We start from the raw sequence: 22,431 nt of genomic DNA, 5'->3' as shown, positions 1-22,431 counted from the left end.
CCATAGATTTACAGGAGCTTTAGTAATAAAATTATTTATTTATTTAACTGGACAAAGAGGAAATATTTGAGGATATATTTATCTCAGTGTCACTAAATATTTTAGCTATGATTGGTCTAAATTACTGTAAATATTTGTATCATATGCCAAATAAGATTTCAGATATGTGGAAGATATGAAGTCTGAAAATCATATTTCAAAGCACACACAAAAAAATAAATGTCACTTATAAATTTTGTATTGACTGTATGTTGAATCTGATGGTCATTTAATACATTAAGGTAAATGATATATATAAAATACATTTATGCTTGTACAATAAAAATATTATTTTTCTTAAATATGCTACTATCAGTCATTTGTTGCTCTTTGACTCTGATCTTACCAGTAATACCATTGTGGGTATATGGTTTATGTTAGAACCAAATCTATACTTACTCCTCAAATTATTTCATGCAATGGCAGCATTGATTTCACAGAATGCTCACATTGATAAAAACCGAGGTTATAGGAAGACCAATGCACTTATAAAATCTTCCCTTTTACCTTAAGTGATATATAAAGTTTTGGATAATAATAGTATGGGTCATATGCAATGGCTCGTATATTTATCTTAGAACAAACCCTTTTATGCTCTGATCATAAATCTACAATATTCTCTCTTCTTTGTTGAATAATTTAAGTTTCACAATGTATTTGACGCTCTTGGTTACAAGTGAAATTTTCATTTACATAATCACATTCTGCCCACTTGAATATTCCCTGCACAGTTGTACTTTTATATAATATACTTGTTCACCATCTGTCCTCAATTTTGGTCAAGAGATGCTTCATATTTTCTAACACTTTGCAGAGTAATTGTTCCACCCCAAAGCCATTTTTGTTAATACACATCTTGCTAGTGTACAGTCAATAACACACTTTCGGCATTTGCTGGGGAAATGATGGCCTTTCCTTGGAAGCTTTACAGCTACAAAGAAAAATAAAGATAAAATTCCTACATAGTCACCAAATATGTCTGACACTCAAATTAAATATATACTCATGGGTCCTATTATTGTTTTGAAGAACATTCTGGAATGAATGATCTTGGGTATGTAAACATAAACTTAAATGGCTAATTATATGTACCTCAATTTAAAATTCATTACAAGGTTATGTTGTAAGGTTATGTAAAGTAATATTACTCATATTTTTAATGCTTTGATTGTTATTGAACTTCAGAAAAATGAAACATACATTTAGAGATTGTATTTGCCAGATTTCAGGGTACTGTGACAATATTCCTGAGAAAAACTACTTCAGAAAGGAAATACATATATCCTCTTCTTTCAGAAGTATTTTTTCCATCTCTGGTTGGCTCCATTGATTTGGGTATGACACAAGGCAAAATATAGTGAACAGCAGGACCATGAGACAGAAGATGTTATGCAACCCATGTAGAGGGATCCCGAGAGAAAGCAAGGAAGGGCTTGGGGCACGTGCCCCACCTATAATTACTCATTTCTTCAATGAGGTCTTGCTTCTATCTTCTCCCCAGCCTATCAAATTAAAAATTTATGAAAGGATTAATATTCATTGATCAGGTGAGAGTCTTCATGATGTACTCAGAATCTAAGAAACCCATCTCTGAACATTGCAAGCTTAGAGCTCAAGACTTTCAACCTGAGAAAAATTTATGTTTCAAATTTTAACCGAAATCATTCAAAAAAGGAAGGTGGAGCCTTTGTGCTTTTACTTTGCTTCTGGTAGTTTGCAAGGAGAGTAAAGGTATATGGTAAGGCAAATCTTTTCTATTGAGAATAATAGATTTTAATTTAGCTGAAAAATTTTCCTAGAAGACACTCACTACCTTGTGAAAAGTTTCTTTTTAGACCACAGTCAAATATTCATGTACAAATGTGGAAAGCATATTTTTTGGTAAAAGAAAGTAATCTATTCATTCAATTATAAAAGTGGTGTGCAGGGAAGTTACATAAGGAAATTAGTATAATTCTTGTTGAACATTATTACACCCTCCCTCATTTTCTCTAGCTATCCTTACCCCCAAGTTGTCTCCAGCCCCGATGTAAAGTTCATTACCAGCAAAGTGTCTTGTGAGTATTGTTACTGAATTGATTCACCATCTGTCCTTTGTTTTGCCATTTCTGTGATTTCCTTTCTCATCCCTATATCAAATAACCTTATATACAATAAAAAGGATACCAAAATAAAAAACAGCGACAATAGTGGTAAAACAAAGGACAATAATGAAAGAAAGAAGAAACAACTTTTTACCGTACACTAAGAATTTAAAAACAACCCTCATTTCCATATCTTGTAGTCCATTTTGATTTGCATTATTTATAAGATCATATGTATATAGCTACTGAGCTATTGTTATCCTCTGCTAGAACCATCTTAGACATGTATTAATGAACACAAACAAGGGAAACCAGGAAGCCAATATTTCTTTGGGTCTCGCTTGCTTCATTTACATAATTGTTTTCCCCTAAACTTCCCATTTCCTTAAGAATGGGGTAAAGCCATTTTTTTTTTCTGATGGAAGCCTAGAATTCCATTGTGTATATATATCACATTTTCTTGATCCAATCATCCATTGAAGGGCATCTGGGTTGATTCCATGTTTTAGCTATGGTAAATAATGCTGCAATGAACATTGTTCTACTGGTAGCTTGTGAGTGTGTGTGTGTGTGTGTGTGTGTGTGTGTGTGTGTGTGTGGAGAATGTGGGTATGTGCTTGTGGGTGTGCTTGTGAATTTTTCTGTATGCATTGGTTTATTGAATTAAATTGGGCAGTTTTAGCTCCTCTTAAACCATAGTTAGCTTTTTGGTGAAATGATCAAGAGTTGTTAACACAAATCCCAATCTAACAAATTAAGGACACAGAGAATTGTCTGGCTTTTCCCATATCTATTCCACAGTGCTCTTAAAGGACAGGTTCATTGAAAAGTTAATCCTGTTTTCTTTTTTTTTTTTTTTTTGCCAACTCTGATTGCATCGCAAGCATTTTTCAGATATGATGATAGAACTCTCTAAGTTTAACTGAGCTTAGTCAAAATATTCATACATATTCATTCATAATCAAATTTTATATCAAGAGTGTCAGGGATGCATAACAGCTGAGAAATTGAAGGGAAGTTTTGCAGTAAAATACTGGATTTGTTGAAATGTTCTGTCACTTTCTGATTATATCACTTCATGAAGATCCTAGTTCAAAACTAAATCTCTCCAAGCATTTGTTTCCCTTAAATGAGCAACTTAACAAGAAGTTTTCACTTCCCAGTTCTGAAGGAGGACATAATCAAAGAGATCGATGCAGCATAGGACAAAGAATAAGTTACACATAAAGCACAATATACCTACTTTAACATAAAATTTAATTACCATTAAAGAAACAGTTATTGAAACAGAAATCAAAACATGTACTATGACATTCCCTCAGCTTTTTTTGCTTATTGTGTTTTTTTCCCTGAAGTTGTATATAGCATTTGTTCCTTCTTTAATAATCTCCCATATTCTGTTTCCCTGTGTGCATTTTATCTGAGGGGAACAGAAGTTTTGCGTCTAAAAGAGCAAATATTAGCCAACTGACTTTATTGCTCTTCTATTTTCAGAATTAGATTTCAGCAAACTCCCCAGGTGTTTAGTATTCATCATATGCTGTGTTATGTTCTGCCTTCATAGAAATTCTCAATAAAACCAATATCATGTGCAACAATATCTACCAGCAAATTCTTACATCAGTATCATTTTTTCCTTATTTTCTCTATTAAAGAACAAACAATTCATTTCACAAACTTTAGAAATGTGGCAAAAAGTTCGATATATAAACCCATACACCATTCTTATAATCTTGTTATTCAGAGAAAGCCAACTCTACCTTTTTGTACTATATAACACATATTTGCTAAAAACTAATTTCTTATTTATCTTAGCCTTGTTTGGCTTCAGCCCTATTTGTAGGAGAAAGTGTTCTTTGGGGAAGGTAAAATTTGCTGAAAGTAAAATATATGCTGAAAGGGTTTTATGGGCTTCACAAAGCAAAAAACAAAGCTCTTAATAGTTTTCTACGATGCCTCCTATTAATTTTGGTTGACTGAGGTCATGAATAGATACAAATAAAACATGTGGATATAGAATAGACAGAAATCTATATATAGACATTGGTTACAGTATATCTTTTGTATCTGCAACTATGTATTTTCAAAGATTCTGCAACCAACTTAAATGTGAACACTAAAGAGACATAGAGTTCAGCACAAGAAAATTACTTTTCCTGTATATACTGTGCAATAGGCCTAAACACTCATGATTTGAAACCATATGAAAAAGGCTGCATCACACCACAAAATTACTCATGTGGACTTGAGTATTGCTTATAGAATCCAGATTTTATTTTAAAGTTTATATATCAAACGTTGTTGATACTGGATTCATTTTTTTCCCAAAACATTGCCTAACTTTTGCTGAAGGCATTATACAATCCAGTCTATCTAGCAATCTTCCTTCTGTCTGTTTATTTATTTGGGGAAACTAGGATTTGAACTCAGGGCTTTGCTTTTGCTAGGCAGGAGCACAAACACTTGAGTCACACCCTAACCTTCCACCTTTGCAGACAAAGGTTTCACTTTATCATTTCCATTAAGCATAGTTATTTTATCCTGCTTTGCTTTTCACTCAATCACGGGCAAGAAGACCCTGTGCAGATAACACAACAGTGTAAACATGATTAGCAATACTGTGCAGGACTTAGAACTTCACCACATTTCTAGAGACCATAATGTTCATGTGAGGTGAGAGTTTAAAGTTTTAGTTCTGAAAAGCGCTTCTTTTTAAAAATTTTATAATTGATACTTTTATTTCATTTGGTCCAAAAACAAATCTAATAAGTATAAATAAAGAGGCTTATTGTATTCTTTCCAGGGTTTGCTGATGTTTGCACCAAGGCTTTTCAATAACAGGGTAAACTCTCCCTGATTTTGAATTTGCTGGATTTTCCAATACTAGCATTAGGTGTGGTGCAGTGTCATGCTTTAGTTCATGGGCTGAAGGCTTTGTCCTCAAGGTGGCAAATACATATTTAAGTATTATGAGAGCTATGATCTTGTGCATTAGTTCTCTATTAACATCTTTTGTTTTTTGCCAGTTCTGGGCCTTGAACTCAGGGCCTGAGCACTGTCCTTGGGCTTTCCTTAAGGCTAGAGCTCCACCGCTTGAGCCACAGCACCATTTGTGGCTTTTTTTCTGTGTGTGTGTGGTACCAAGGAATCGAACCTGGGTATTTGCGCATGCTCGGTAAGCACTCTACCACTACGCCAAACTCTCGGCTCTATTAACATCTTTATTCGCTAGGTATTGGGAAGCAGTAGATACTGTCAGGAGGGGCCTTTCTTGGAGAAAGAGGTCAGGGATTTCATGCTCTGGAACACATATTTTCTCTCTAGCCACTTCTTCACTATTTCACTTTTCTCCTCATCTACTACATGGTATGTCATTTCCTGACTGCTTCATTGCTGCTTTCAGTTATTTTTCTCAGGTATTTTGCTAGGAAGCAGAAGGAGCACTAGATTGTAAAGCTGTCTTAAGATAAGAGTGCCGGGGCCAGCTGGCAGCAAACCAGGGTTCGCAGATTGGGGTTCCTGAAATAGGGGGCAAGGACTAGGAAGAAATAGAAGAGAGACAGACACACCGGGTCCGGGATGTCTGCAGTCCAGGAAAAGACTGCCGAGACTGCAGCGTTTATTTTCCACTCCAGCCTCTTCCCTCCTTCAGACCCCGGGAACTTCCAGGTGTTACATTCATATGGTAAATCTCAGGTCATTTAAACAGAATAAGGCCAGAAAACAATAAGACAATAAAGCCATTGTCTGATGCAAATCAAGGTACAGTTTGATTCCACTCTGGCTCCCAACATAAGAGGATTTCCTAGCTTTGCTAGGTTGTGTATTAGCAATTTCCTGTTTGAAGTTTCACTTCAAGTTCTCAATTTTGTTTCCTTTTTCTTTTCTGAGGGGGTGTGTGTCATTGTGGTGTGTGATAGATACTGTGTGAAATCAAAATCTTGATGTGAACGCAATTTCTACATAATGTAATTATATATAAGTCTTGATTTGGGATAAAAACAACCCTTAGGGTCTGAAAGTATTTTAGGGACTAAGTGGTGTTAAACATATAAAATGTGTCTAAGCAGAGTAAATGTGTCAAAAGTATAGACCCCTAAAGAAAATATAAAAATGATCCCTTCAAATATAGATACTTTTGTATCATATTAAGACTTAAAAACACATGCAAGCCAAGTTAAAAAAAATTGTTACTGACATGTTAGTTCCTTTATATTAAAAAAAAAAAAAAAACTAGTTGAAGATGTTGTTCTTTTAATATAGCTGCTCAATTTTGCTGGAAAGAAGTATTGCGATTTCAAAATAAGGAATCCACCAGTGCCAAAACATTCTATGTGATGTCTTATCACATTAAATATATCTTCCTTTTCATGGCTGCACATAGGAGAAAATCCAGAGTACAATAAATTATTCTTCTTTCTGAGAAAGATAAATCAGGTAAAAGTGTGCAAATGGGTTTTTCTTTAGAAATAAGAAGTGCAATGGTTCTTTGACAACAGAACTCCATGACTGGGAAAATAGGAGGCAGAACTCCTGAAACATTACTTATTTCTGCAGCAACTGCAAATCTCAGGAGAACAATCTTGAGGCTAACAATCCAGGAACAAAGAGGTTTAAAGTTTACATCTTGGTTTCACTCAGTAAATCCCAGGATAATCTACATTGTCTTTTAACCACTCAGATAAACACTCTTTTATTTACATAGCTGCTTTTTGATGGTATTCAAACAAGATCAAATCTTAATGCTCCTGATCATATTGACAACCTGACACTCAAATTATCTCCTGGGACCAGCTCTTTACACAGGCTATGGAGTGCTTTGCATTTTAACCACAAAATCACATTGTCTGTTTCCATAATGGCTGTGTTTATAGCATACAGCTTTGTGCCTTGCACAGTTTAATTTCATTTTAGAAATTGTAATTTATTCATAATGTTTTCTGAATGTTTGCCTGGTTATAAACATATGTATCATACATTTCTGTTTATCTTCAACAAATGATTATGATAATAAAATCAGACCCTAAATTGTAAAATGAGTAGCTTAAAAGACATTGTAATATATTGTCATTCCAATGTTTCATTGCACCATTTTTTTTCTTTGATACTATTACTGTTTGGGTCTTTGTCTCCAAAATATTAGCTAATATATATACATTATAGAATTATAGAACTATGACTTTCCTTTTGTGATCTTATGGAAATATAGTCAATTTGATGTCAAGACTAACACTCCAGGCTTTTGTGGTCCAATAGCTTCAGGTTTTGAGACAAAAAGTCAAAATTTTGGTACTCATGAGTTTTAGCCCTGGCATTTTATATATGAGTCACATTGGCACAAGAAGAAATTTATTTTTTCTTAGATTTAATGTCAGTTGACTTTCCCACAAAAAGATTGGTTGGTTTGGGAGGAGCCAGCCTGATCTCATGAGTTTGTAAAAGTAATTTTTATCCCCCACCCCCAAGTAGTGGAAGTTTGTAGAGAGAGATTAAGCAGAAAGATTCAAAGCACAAAACATGCACATTTTGTTACTGCATTGAAGATGAAAAGGGGTATACTTCAGGGAAATGTGGACATTAGTCCTAGAATTGCAATCAGCTGAATTCTGCTTATAAACAATGATTTTAGGAGAGAAATCCAAGCAAAAAATGAAAAAGGTAGCCCTGGCCAATATTTCTAATTTATTCCTGTGTTACCTTAACTGGAGAATGAGTCATGCTATACTGGACATTATTTCTACAGAACCATGAGGTAATAGCTGGCTGTTTTAAGGTACTACATTTGTGGTGACATGTTGTAGAAGCAGTATATGACTAATTGTGCTATGCTAAGATATCTTCTGTAACACTAAATTTTGGGGCCAATGGATTATTTTCCCATCATTTCTCTTCTCCTTGTGATTAAGATTATTCTTATTTCTTTCCTTTCCTATCTATGGTCAAACAACAAATGAAGATAGAAGCAACTTGGTATGATGAAATGAAAAACAATGACCTTTGTGTTAAGTTTTTGGACTCAGGCCAAGTGGTCATTCTAAGTCACAACTGTATTTCCAACTTTGAATGAAAGTTACCATTCATGTCTAGCCAAGTGTTAACATGGTATGTTTATGTGATGTCTAAATATATCACAAAATGCACACACATATACTGAATAGCTTTATCTATCTATATGTGTGTGCACACACATATGCAAACATACGTACATACATACATAAATATTATTTTTCAATAGATTAAAGAATCCAAAAACCATTTATGGGAGAATCAGTCTCTAAACAGATCTTCAGGGCAGTAACTTTGACACATAAAGTTGATTGATATGGTAAATCTGTTCACTTCTGAATGCAAGAGCACTCCTCTTCCCTTGCTCTAAAATTGTTATCACATTTGTGAGCAACAGGTTGTTGATGTAGAGCATTGGATATAGCTGAGTTCTGATATGAGCCCTAGAAATGTTACTGTGTGTGTGTGTGTGTGTGTGCGTGTGTGTGTGTGTGTGTCCCCATCCTTTGGGGAATGAAATCCAGGCTTGAGTATGTTGAAAATTGTGATATTGTTCAAGTTGTATTATATTCATAAACTGCTTTGTTAAATGGAAACTCTTGTATAATGACTTAAAGATAATGAAAAGAAAATTACTTGAAGTTATTTTGTTGTTGCTGGTGGTGGTTGTGGGGCTTAAACCCCAGGCCTGGGCACTATCACTAAGCTCTTCAGTTCAAGGCTAGTGCTCTACCATTTGAGCCAGAGCACCAGTTCTGGTTTTCTGGTGGTTAATTGGAATAAGTATCTCAAGCATTTTGGTGGTAAGACTGGCTTTGAAACATGATCCTCAGAGCTCAGCCTCCTGAGTAGCTAGGATTACAGGCCTGAGTCACTAACGCCTGTCTTAAAAGTTAATTTTTAAAATCTAAAACTTAAGCACTGAGGGAATGAACATGATATATGTATGTGTAGATTTAGTTGTCAGGAGAAAGGTAAATACTAAGTTCCACTCAATTTAAATTCCTTTTCTTCCTCTAAAATTATAATCATCAAAATTCTTTTAAGATGGCGTGTACTCAGTATAAATTAAGGACAGTATAAAACTGGATAATTCTGAATCTTCTATTTCTTAAGCTACATTTCAAGGAAAAAATGACCTTTCAGTATCTAAACTCTAAATTCTTGTGAAGTATTTTATGTCTTCACAGCTAAAAAGCGCTAGTGTGGGGGGTTATCTATACCTTGATTACTGTTTTTAAAATTTTCATCATACAACACAAAGTCATTAGACATGGTAACAATTTTAAAAAGTGATATATATATATATAAATATAATTTCAACATGTTTGTAATGTCAAATTCATATCAGTGTCCAGGGTTCCCTGAAACTGCATTGTTAAACATTGGTATTATTCCCAAAGAAAGAGAATGCTAACGCAAGCCCCATTAAAGAACAGACAATTTGCATCTGATCAACGAAACTCCACTCTGGAAGGAGGATGAGGGTTGTTCTTCTCAGAGAGAAGATAGTATATCAAACTTGCCTCGCTGACTTTTATTGATTATTTCTGTACCCCTAGGAAATCAAGGGGAAATATTTCAGATAGTTTATTTCCTTCATCCTCCAACAGACTGAATCACTATTTTCTTTTTTGGAAATTCTCAGTGCTCCCATTAACTTATGGATCAAAATTCTCCGAGGTTAAATGTCGTCTTATTGCGTATCATCAGAGTTGTGTTGTATCATGTAAACACAAAGTTAATTTCTGCCTTGACAGCGGAACTGAGATCGAAAAGGAGTACTGTGACAAGGGAACACATATACATATTCAGTGAATTTAAATTAGCCTTCAACACACAGTCACAACTGAAAAACCCCCAAGAACAAAGGGCTAACAGATAATATCAAGGGGTGAACTGCTTTACATATGATGAAAATTAGATTTGAATTATGAAGGTTATGAAAATAATTGGTCATTGGAATTCATGTAGAATAACAAAAAGAAAGAAATCATTATAAGTGCTATGTTGACATTTTTTAGGAAATTACAATAGGATATTTGTATGGAGTTTTCTATGGTATTTTGACCTGATTAATAGTATATTTTACCTGTTGATTAGTATATGAAATATTATTTAATTAATGCATCCATGAACAATGGTAGAAATTTATATTGATTATATATTGTGTAAATAATTTATAAAGGGTAATTTTGTTTGGCTTTCTAACTGATTTTGGTGAGTTATCTTTCTTTTAATATATTGATGACTATTGACCACAGTTTTGACCATATTAAGGGTTTCAGAATCCAGATGGAAGATTATACTGTTTTCATTTTGACTATTTTATTCGCATGAACATGCCATCACTAGAACTGAAAGTTATGGTTAGCAAAGAAAAAATATTTAGTGAGGAAAATAGTTTCTATTGTGTTTCTCTAGTTTAACACTTTTAGCCAAATTATTGTACTTTGTTACAGTTTTTGAGATAGAACCAAATTATGAGATTATCAAGGCTGATTTCTGCTTTGCATTTCATATAATTTCAAACTTCAAATTCCCACTGCAAAAGCATACCTATTTTATGGGAAAAGGAACATTTCCGCATTCACAAATATTGACAGAAAATTCTCCACAGGTCTTTTTCATGTGTGCAAGTATCTTGATGATGCTTTTATGTGTTTCCTTTCAGAATGCCATTTCAAGAATGGTCTATAGCCAAAAACATTGGAAGATGGAACAAATTTCCCCATACCTTGGTGAAATATGACATCTCTGCATCGTACAAAGCCACAGAGTGTATGACACCTACCAAGGCAACTGCAACAGTTATATGGCCTTTTGGGGCAAGGAAAACTCATTATGGACACAAAGCTCATGCTGCAAGCTTTCTCATGGGTGATAAGGATGCCTACATCGGACTCAGAAGTCTCACATTTGTGCAATCTACAATTACTCAAAATAGCAATGGTTTAGTTACAATATGCAGAACATGTCACTAGTTGTGAAGGAAAGGTCGTTGTGAATGATGTTAGTGACCAATGGAACACTCTTTTCTCTCTGCCCTGCAAGGACTTGGGGTGAAAGACCAAGTCTTTGTCGGGTGCAGTATTCATGTCTGTAACCCTAGCTACTCAGGAGGCTGATATATGAAGATCAAAGTTCAAAGCCAGCCAGGTCCCAAAAGGACCTGAGATTCTTTATTTTTTCTTTTTTAAATTATTTTTATTTGAAAATATTAAAAACAGAAGCATTACAACTATGTAAGTCAGGCACTGAGTATATTTCCTTTTGGACGAGGTCACCCCTTCTTTCCTTCTCTCCTTGTCTTCCTCGCCCATCCCACCCACAAGATGTATACTTCATTTTCAACATATTTTCCGCTGAGTACCACAGCTGCACTGCTTTACCTTTTGTTTAGCCTTTCTATTGCTTATGAATAGATCAGTCTTTAAATTTCTGCGTCTTTACATTTCTCCAGTGAATTTCAAATAATCAGCTACAGATAGAGCTCTACATGTATTTTGATGCGAAGAGTTGAACAGGAATGTATGATACATAACGACTGGATTAGTTTAGAATGGGACTTAAATAGGTCACAACTAGGCCGAATGCTGTGAAAATTTGAACAGTCTTACTTGATGAAGAATTGTGACATGCAGAGAGGAGGTGGCTATTGAACTCCACTGATCAGATCTGTAGGCTTTGCCTTCAACAAAGAAGACAAAGAGCCTGATTCTTCAATCAGAGGACTTGACCAAAAGACTAGATTCTTGCGTCCTCTCAGGTTGACTTGCATATTTAGTGGGGTGAGGGGAGAATGGCTGGCTCCTCCCTTCTGAAGATTCTTCCATGGCAAGGGGTAAAATTGTTCCTGTGGCTGCAGGGAATTAGAGAATGAATCTGAGGAACCTATGGACCTGAGATTCTTATCTCCAGTGTTCTAGAAAACAGGAAGTGGGGCTTGACTCAAGGGAAGGACGGTAGCCTTAATCTGAAGAGCTCAGGGACAATGCCCAGGCCTAGTTCAAGCCCCATGACTCTCTCACACACACACACACACACACACACACACACACACACACACACACACACACACAAGTCTTTCAGGATCTTGATCTGGACCCCCAGGCTCCGAAACTATAAGAAATGACTTTCTTGTTTAGCAGACTTCAAAGATCAAGGCAATATACACATATTACTCATTTATTCTCTTCATTTAGAAAATTCTGTTAATTCCAGGGACAAAGAACACAGTTGGCATGTGGTGTTTAAACCTCACTATGAGCTTCACTTTTGGAAATCTAGAATGCTACAGAAGTAATTATAGGTAAAAGTCCTTTTTTATATGGTACGGCAATGTGTAAAGTATACAATAATTATTTTTTCTTTAGCTTTTATGAAAAATTTGAGAACAAATGCTTTCTATTTTATGGAAGTTATTTTCTTGCATCAACAAAGTAAATCCTTAGAACTGTATAAATGGCCTTATTACCTTTCTATGTTTGAAGAAAATACGTACAAACTTGTAATATACTGATAATATGGACAAAGTTTTTTTCATTATAAAACAGATCAGATTTCTAATTCAGGTTTACTTTGTAATAAGATTTAGCATTTGAGCAGCAAAATAGATTATTTCAGGTGACTTGAATTCTTCCAGGTTGTTCAAGTTTTCTGACAGCTTGTTTCATTATTAGTTTTCTTCTTCAAATCTGGCCTGCTGTTTCATCTCATCCCACATTTCTTTCTACTCACAAACTCTTCTTTTCAGTGTTCCCATATTTTATTGAATATCATCTACAGCAAAATGGAATACCATTTGATTGCTTTTCCTGGTATGTGTTCTTCTGGAACATGAAGCTTCTTCCTTTTTTTCTTGTTATGTTGCTTTTCTTCATCTCTCATGTTTATGAATTAATTTGTTGATTTCATGGTCAATTGGCCTTATTAAACTCATATTTTCATGAATATGGTCTTCAAATATTTTGATTCTAGGTGCAATTTCCTCTATGAATGTATTCTTTCTCTCTTTTTCTTTTCCTTCCTTTCTTTCTTCCTTCCTTCCTTCCTTCCTTCCTTCCTTCCTTCCTTCTTCCCCTCAGGTTGTTGGGCTTAAACTATAGGTCTGGCCACTGTCCCTGGCCTCGTCTACTCAAAACTAGATCTACCATTTTGAGTCACAGCATCGTTTCTGGTTTTTGAGTGGTTGGTTGGAGATGAGTCTCACAGGGACTTCTTTGCCCAGCTGGGTTTGAACCAAGGAAGCAAAATCTTCAGATCTCACCCTCCCAAGTAGCTAGGCTTACAGGGGTGAATCACTGACACCCAGCTATGGGTGTGTTTTCAAAATGTCTTGTCACATCACATAATAACAAATGAATACTGTCTTCACAAACTGTTCCAGAGACATTTATGAGGAGGGATATTAGGGCTGGGCCTATAATTCTGCTGCTCATAATTCTAGTCCTTAATATTTTTTCTTTCCAAATTAAAAAATAAAGTGGAAGAAGTAAAGCATATCTATTCTCATTGAAATTCATGTATATCTTGTTTCATGGTACATGGAACATATTGACTTTTTGAAACTGTTATAGCATGAATGGTATTTAAATGTAAGAAAGTTGTATTTATTTTGCTTTCACTTATGTTCTGTTTTTGCTTTTATTACTTCAGCCAATGCTTTGTTGTTTTCACTCATTTGCAAGTGAGATTGTGACTTATCTTGTATCTTTCAATTATTTTTTTAAAAAATATTTGTACTTAATTGTGTTTTCCATTGATGAATATCTGTACATATTTGAGGGATAAATATGATCATGCATTACGTGTATATAGTGTTTAACAATAAAACCTTATAATTATTATGCCCATAGGCTTAAACATTCATCTTATTTATGAAATTTGCTTAGTCTCCCTTTTTACTATCATTTCTGCCAAGAAACACTAGGCAGTCCTTGTGGTGTGGACCTGAGACTTCGATGTGCTCATGCTGAGATGAGTTTCCAGCCCACTATCTTCATTCTTATTCTGAAAAGGATATAGGACCTCACTCATCATCAGTTTCGGGACTTCAGTAGGGATTCTGTGATGGTGATGAGGCTGGATGTCCAAGTAAAACACACAAGCAGCAACAGAGACCTTGAACTAAACTTGGAGGTCTTAATTTACTTGATTGCAAAATTACTGTTATTATTATCATTGTTGTTGATTACTGTCAGGTATTAAAAAGGAAAAAGAAACCTGTTTGTAAATTTTAGGGTAAGCATATTTTAAAAACTGCCTTATTATTATTATTTATAGTACTGTTTTATTTTCTGTAAAATAGGACAACAGCTTAAACTCTGCTTGTCAAGAGACAAAATGGAGAGGAGTATATCACCATTCACACCTGCTTATCTACATTAAACCAGTGGAATCCATCATCTCAAGATTCCAGGTTGCTTCTATCTGCTCAGGAAAGCATCAAGGACAATTCATACTATCCTGCAGGTCATAAGATGGTCAGCTTAGAGAGCATCTTGACCCTCCGCACTGTAAGGGACCTATGTCCCACAAAAGATAATATGTTCTAATGTGCTTCTCACTTCCAAACACTGGGTATTTAGAGGCTAAGAGGGTACGTTCCTGAGGGTATCATATAGCATGATATCATATGAGAACAAGGGTAGAAATCGTGCAACACAATTGTGTAAGAATCAACCCGTTATGTAAAGTAGCTTGGGAATAGTTTAAAGGAAATAAAAAGCAGGAAAGGTCAGGAAACATTCATTTACTACACTGATCTCATATATTATTTATTTGTTGTGTATGTTTCATTGACTTCCAGAACACATCTTACTCACTAGGAGGCAAGTTCTCTATCAGTAAGTATTGTCTCATTAGCAAACAACAGCCCAGAACTGGCAACCCAGTTGATGTTGCACATTTATTCCATCATATTTCATCAGATAGTAGTCTACCATGCAATAAGCAACCTTGTTCTGCTTAAACATCACTTTATTTGTAGAGGGAGCTATGCAGTGATACTTTCTTCCTTATCAAATATTCTGATATAAAGACCTCCTACAGGACCAGTTTAGAAGCTTAATATGCGATTCCAACAGGGATGTCATCTGAAAGCTGTAGGCTATGACCTACTGCTCATTACACTTAGTTTCCGAGGTGCCGGAGATTGATGTGGGAGCAGAGTACATTATTGCTCCTCACAGGACCTTTGCATTTATTAGTCACAAGGCTGATGCTAATGGAATTCATTCTTTTGTTGGATTGATGTCCAAGGTTAGATGGGCAGATGAGCGCCTGATCTTCACCAGAAATGATTTGCCTGGTGCCAATTAGAAGAGGAAAAGGGCAAGGTGGAGGTTGAACTTGGAGTTAATAAGAATAAGAGTTGCTGAGGGAACATGATGAAACTCAATAATGCACTTTAATCTGAGACTGACAAATTTACATAGGCAAGAGGCATTTTATCAGTGTTATCCAGGCAAAATATAATGCTAGAAGCAATGACCCAGTTAGCCACTTTCCTTCTGATTTTGTAACCTACCCATGGAACATAAAATAGACATTATTTGATACACTTAAAACTTCTATTGCATATATAGGACAAAAGCAAGAAATATCACCAATCATTTTAGCACATAACCTCTCTAGATACATATACTCCTATAGCCAACATAAATCTGAATTTTACTGCTCTGATGCCGGGGCCAACCGGCAGCAAACCAGGGTTCGCAGATTGGGGTTCCTGAAATAGGGGACAAGGACTAGGAAGAAAAAGAAGAGAGACAGACACACCGGGTCCGGGATGTCCACAGTCCAGGCAAAAACTCCCCCTTCTCCCCTCCTCCAGACCCCGGGAACCTCCAGGTGTTACATTCATATGGTAATTCTCAGGTCATTTACATAGAATAGGGCCAGAAAGCAATAAGACAATAAAGCCATGGTCTGATGCAAGTCAAGGTACAGTTTGATTCCACTCTGGCTCCCAACACTCTGATAAAGAGAAAAACAAATATGAGACAATGTAGTGCTTGAAGTTATATATATGCCTAAAAGATGTTCTCAGGCTTGAAGCATTTCCCACACTTTGCTCTCACTGAAGACCTGAAAATATTCTGATTCTATTCATGTTTACTAATGAGAAATGCTTTTTAACAACAACTTTTCTAAAGATACTTCTCAGCTTTTAATTTAACCTTGTAAGATTCGCAAAGCTCCATTCTAGCAAGCTAGAAGCATGTGCATTTGCAGGCATGTATCAGGCCAATCTGAGTTGTAAGATGTGTGAAGCTGAGTAACTTAATCAAGAAAGAGGAGTATTTAGCATCACGTTTCTGTGGGTTCAAAATGAACATGTTGGTGGCCTTCTTGTTGCTAGATTCCAAGGAAACACAGAAAATGACATGGGAGAGACAAGATTGTGCTTGTTTTTATAGGTCCTTCTGATCTCTCTCCTATTTTTTTTATAAAGCTATCAATATTCAAACTCTGGAATTCTATCTTGATGAATATTTTTTATTCTGCACTGAAAGACACCCCCACATATAAACACCATAATCAAGTTAGGTTTCCACATTCAGTACTCTCAGTGAAGATTCACTATGAGTCAGAGGAGAGAAAACAATGTCTAAACCATAGCCAAATGGATTGTTCTAAAAATAATAGCTGAGTACTTTCTTTTTTTATAGAAGGCTGTCACGGGGCATAATTATAATAAATCTGTATAATTTAAGTATGTAAATTATTTTCATCTTTAGAGGTATCAACTTGTGCATAAATGACTCGGAAGTAAGTTTTCAAGTCACAAGTGTCAAAACTTTAACATTAGAAATCTCCTTGAAAAAATGAAGAATTAGTCTTCTGAGCTAGAATGAGGACACATTTTCAAGAGCACGACAGTATGAAGGATAACTCATGCACAAACATTCATCTACTTGTATTGAAGGACAAGTATAACCCTCAATACAAGTAAAATAGAAAGGTAGTGATTAATCCAGACAATGTTATTTTTGTCAAATATTTAAAAAGAAAAATATGACAGTGGCAGACACATATTTCGTGTATAGTTTTCACTAGAGTTGACTAACAGGTATACGGAATTTCTTGTGATTAGTGAGTAAATAACCACAAGAATCACCCCATGGAATTACCCCCAAGATTATAGAGATCCTTAACTTTTGATCAAACTTGTTTTTTTTTTTTTTTTTTTTTTTTTGCCAGTCCTGGGCTTGAGCTCAGGGCCTGAGCACTGTCCTTGGACTTTCTGAAGGCTAGAACTCTACCACCTGAGCCTCAGCACCACTTCCAGCTTTTTTCTATGTATGTGGTACCTAGGAATCGAACCCGGGTCTTCGTGTATGCTAGGCAAGCAGTCTACCACTAGGCCAAACTCCCAGCCCCTGATCAAACTTCTTTTGTTTACTTTCTTGTATCCTTCATTTTCAAACATTTTCTAAACTAAAGGCAATCTCTAAATGACTGTATTTGTTTGAAGACCTTGATGATCATCTCAAGTTCATAAACTGAAATTTAACAGTGTTTACAACTTGACAATGTATGAAAGAGTTCTGCAGAATTACTGAAACATTCTGTACTTTTTTATATAAAATTTTACTAAAATGGATTTTCTAATCTCTATAGGAGTTCCTTTTTAACTAGGATCTTGTTGATAAAAATGTACGTGAATTTTCAAAGGACTTTCACTGGGCAACTTTGATCACTTAACTTGCCAATTTTGTCTTTGAGAATATTTTAGTCAGACAATTCTGAATGATTGTTAGTGAATTCTCACATGCATATACACATCCATTTCAAATCTTGTCCTCAACCTACCTCAGAAATCTGTGTGAAAATATAGCACTTAAGAATTTTTAGAAATCCATTGTGAAGAAGTGAAACCTATGAGGCAGTACATATAAAATAGGCTGCTGTTTATAATTCAGTTCAAATTAAGACATTTGGTTACAACTTTTAATTATTTTGTTAAATATTTGTTCACTATTTCTTCTGTAAATAATGAATGTACATGAAAAAGTTCTATTATTAAAATTAATGCAATTCTGAGTCTTTATTTGTGCATTGCAAAAAATACTCTAATTAGATAAGTAAGAGTCTCAATTGTATATATTACGTAATTTGTCCATACACACAACTAAACTTATACATTAGTAACAGTGAAATATGTAAGTAAAATATTGCATTGTAGTTTTCAATTAATCAAGTAAGTTATGTTAATTTTGAAACAGTGAAATGTTGTTAGCATGTTAAATTTGTTTTTGATTACCTAGGGATTTTACCTAGGGATTTTAAGGGATTTAATGGTGGAAAATAATGCCTGTCTAAAAACACATATTAACATTGTGAGAATTTACATAGGAAAAAGTAAGAAACAATAAGCAAGTAAATAAATAGAGGCATATGATAAAGGACATTTTGCAAGTTCATAACATCAGAAAGTCTTTTCTTTCCTTGAGAGATCAAAGACTTATTTTACCACCCTTCACCTAGCTCACATGATCATTTGGAATTTGTATCACCAGAATACATGAGTAGAAGTAAGACATTTTCTTCCCATCGTGTCTAACAAGTAGAGGAATCTAGGTACTAGTGGCCTTGCTTTGGTAGAAGACCAGTGATAGAAATTATGAGAATGCTACTTGAACTCCAAGCTGTAGTTGTCTGTGAACATTAGTAATTACTAGCCATTGACATGAAGTTAACTGCACAGGACTCATTCTGAAGGTCTTCCTTCTCTCCTCCTCCTCCTTCTCCTCTTACTCCCTCAACTCTATTATTTTGCAATAAAGTGTTTCTTTAAGTCAGTGTAGGTTGCTCTTGGGATTTCCATCGAAGATTTGTAAGGAGCCAGACACCCATGGTTCATGCCTATAATCCTACCTACTCAGGAGTCTGAGATCTGGTTCAAAGCCAGCCTGGGCAGAAAAGTCCCCATGAGAGCACTAGCCTTGAGCACAAAGAGGCTCAGGGACAACATCCAGGTATCCATATCAAGGCCTACTGCAACCCTCCCCCCAAACACAAACTCATACACGTCAAAGTCTGGAAGGGTCATATGAAATTTTCTCACTTGGAAAGTTAGTAGACTATGATAGTGACTAAAATAGATTCCCTTTGCGGGACAAGTTAGGTATTTCTTTGATATTTTTATAAGCAGCTGGGTGCAAAAACATTTAGCAGCAGAAAAGGAGGGACTAGATAAAAGAAAGTATCATTTTCCCCCTTTCTTATAATTTCCTGTTTCTTCAGCCTAGAGCTTTAAATATTCTTGAAACTACTTTCTTGGGAAACTGTCAACTTACTGTAATTTTCTAGGTATTGAGCTCCTAAGGGAGAGATGCTTTATAAAGCTACAATGTAAATTTATTTCTCTCCATAATCCCTGTCACTTGACTGTCTCCACATAAAAAGCCAGAATGTAACATTTCCTTATTAATTACAGTGGCAACAGCAAGCTGGCTGTCAGAGTCAAACCCAGTACACTGCCTCTACTGAACTGCTGAGCTTTCAGCCATTTACTCATTAAGCTTATGATGATGGAATTTTTAAAAGCTGCAGTTGGTAATGGACAGTTGAGCCTAAAGATCTTTCATAAATTGCTTGGTTGGGAAATATAAGAGAGAGAAAGAGAGAGAGAGAAAGACACACACACACACACACACACACACACACACAGAGACAGAGAGACAGATAGACAGAGAGAAAGAGCAAGAGAAAGAGAGAGAGACAGAGACAGAGACAGAGACAGAGACAGAGCAGAGACAGAGACAGAGACAGAGACAGAGACAGAGACAGAGATGGGAGGGAGGGGGAGAGATAGATACAGTGTAAGAACAAACAAATTGCTCCATAAAAGAAAGCTGGGTTTTAAATGAGCTTTTATTTTTACAAAGCAGGAAATCTCTAAGACTGTAAGTGGATGGCTTGGAATTGTTTAACTGGGAACAATTATTCATATTAAATGGCCCAGACATATAGAAAAAAAACCCAACAATCAAATAAAATGAAAAACAGCAAAAGGAATCTAGGATTTTTTTTAACTTCAGCTTTATGTAATAAGGGACTTGTGAATAAAAATGACTAAATCCATAAATTCAACTATAGTTTTCATAACATTTTAAAAGGAAAGTATAAGTGAGAACAAATCAATTTAAGCATATGATAGACTTTCCTCACACTAAAAGGGGCTATTTTTCACCCATTTATACAATATATAAATGAGTGTGTGGTATTACTTTGGGTTTCTTCTTTTTAAGTTTCCTTCATTCTTTTTTTCTTTCTTTCTCTTTCTTTCTTTCTTTCTTTCTTTCTTTCTTTCTTTCTTTCTTTCTTTCTTTCTCTTTCTTGTGCACATGTACAGGCAGTATGTGTTTTTGTGTATGTGCATATGTATGTGTGTTTATGTATATATGCTTGTGTTTATGTGTATACTCAGGCTTTTTGCTCAAGTTTGTATTTGTTTGTTTGTTTCCCAAGGCTGGCATGCCTCTATTTCCAGCACTTCGCTGGTTAATTGGAGATAAATCTTCCTGTTTTCCTTGGATGGATTTGAACTTTCATCTTCAGATATTAGGCTCAAAAGCTCCTAGAATTATAGGACTAAAATGCTACCTTAGTACCTAGTTTACATTTTTCCCTTAAAAACTTTAAAATACATGAATGATCTAAATACAAAAATGTCTCTGTGGAAAGTAATAACTAAGTGGTACACAGTACATAGATAAATTTGCCTGTTTGAAAGAGGTAAGTGATGAAAAACAGAAAAAGGACCAAGGAGAGGAGCCTGAAAGCTCATAGACAGGAAAGATATGGGTAAACATTTATGGGACATGTCATGGGCACCTGGAGGAAGAGTTTCCAAGCAGTCCGTAGTCACTCTCAAAGAATCAAATAAGTTGAGGAAGGTACAGTTCTGTCTTTATTCAATACAATCTGTGATGAAGGCGGAGAAAAGAGAGGTTGTCTGGGTAGTTTCTCTCTGCTTCAAACATAGTTCAGAGTGCATCGAAGACAATTTATGTTATCCTATTATGATTTTTCCACTAAGCTCTCTTAAGGCTTATGTTTGCTATATAAAATATCATAATGATGTACATGAATTTCTTTGTGCTCATTTTTATGTCATTTTTAAGTCAATACCTAATCTTATATAAAAGGAGCATTTGCCTACATTCACTTAACTCATCTTAAGAGAATTGTTTTCTACCATTGTTATCACATTTTGGTGTTTTTTTGTTTTTTGGGTTTTTTTTTTTGCTAGTCCTGGGCTTGAGCTCAGAGTCTGAGCACTGTCCTTGGACTTTCTCAAGGCTGCAGCTCTACCACTTGAGTCTCAGTACCACTTCGGCTTTTGTTTCCTGTGTATGTGGTACTGAGGAATCGAACCCAGGTCTTCGTGCATGCTAGGCAAACACTATACCACTAGGCCAAACTCCCGGCCCCCATATTTTGGTGATTTTTAAATCCCAGCAACATACTCTGGTTAAATAGAATCTAAATAGAATCATCTTAATCACATCAATGGAAAGATAACTTGACAATGAGAAAATATAGCTGTTGTGATCTAAAATGTATCACCTAGTACCTACCTCATCAAAGCAAAAACAAATGATTCCAGAATCTTCTGGAAATAAATACAAAATGAACAGTAGCCATCCCCAAACAGGAACTGAAACCACAAAAGCAACACTCACAAATGTGTGAATGATTCTGGAATCTAAGCATTTGTTAGGTTTTGACGGAAATGACAATGTGTGAAACTCCTCCCCCCGCCCCGTTGTAATTTGCAAAGAAAGCATCATTTTTGCATCCAAGAATCTGTTACAACTCAGAATTCACTAAATTCATAAGAAATACTCCTGACAGAAAACATATATCATTTGAATTTTAGGCTTTTTTCTTATTTTGTGTATTAATAATCATCCCAATTACAATAATAAGTTCCACATAATCCAATATGGAAGACTGGTCTTGCAAATTACATGGAACAGGACTTTCCAGGATTTCATTCAGTTCAAACATGTAATATCATAGTATACTTAAAAATCTCTTTTGTGGCTTACCCAGTCTTTTAGGACTGATCTCTCTCTGGGGGCTGTATTAGAATATTTAATAAATATACTACTGTTCAATCTCCAGAAATTGATGACAACATGGTTCAATATCTGTTCTGTTGTATTTAAAACTCTCCTTTAATATCTTTACATAAGTAAGGAAACGAATCCTCTGTGCTCATGGAGGTGTACTCCTCTAGATCTCTTCCACCACTTTCCCAGGAGTAACTGTAATAATGTAAATC

At 35.3% G+C, this 22,431-nt stretch overlaps 1 protein-coding gene and 1 long non-coding RNA gene across 3 annotated transcripts in view; one reads left to right on the top strand and one right to left on the bottom strand.

The window, feature by feature from the left end:
• Nucleotides 1-22,431, bottom strand: part of Cdh12 (cadherin 12) — a 785,868-nt gene that overhangs the window by 246,227 nt on the left and 517,210 nt on the right. The gene's annotated exons all lie outside the window — the stretch shown is intronic.
• Nucleotides 11,765-14,866, top strand: LOC150064641 (uncharacterized). Its single transcript, XR_016535177.1, has 3 exons — nucleotides 11,765-11,898; nucleotides 12,354-12,441; nucleotides 14,440-14,866. It is a non-coding gene; the product is annotated as an uncharacterized LOC150064641 (long non-coding RNA).

Source organism: Megascapheus bottae, chromosome 4, assembly GCF_031878675.1.
Source record: "Megascapheus bottae isolate mThoBot1 chromosome 4, mThoBot2.hap1, whole genome shotgun sequence".
NCBI classification, from domain to species: Eukaryota; Metazoa; Chordata; class Mammalia; order Rodentia; family Geomyidae; genus Megascapheus; species Megascapheus bottae.
This window is presented reverse-complemented; position numbering and strand designations above follow the sequence as displayed.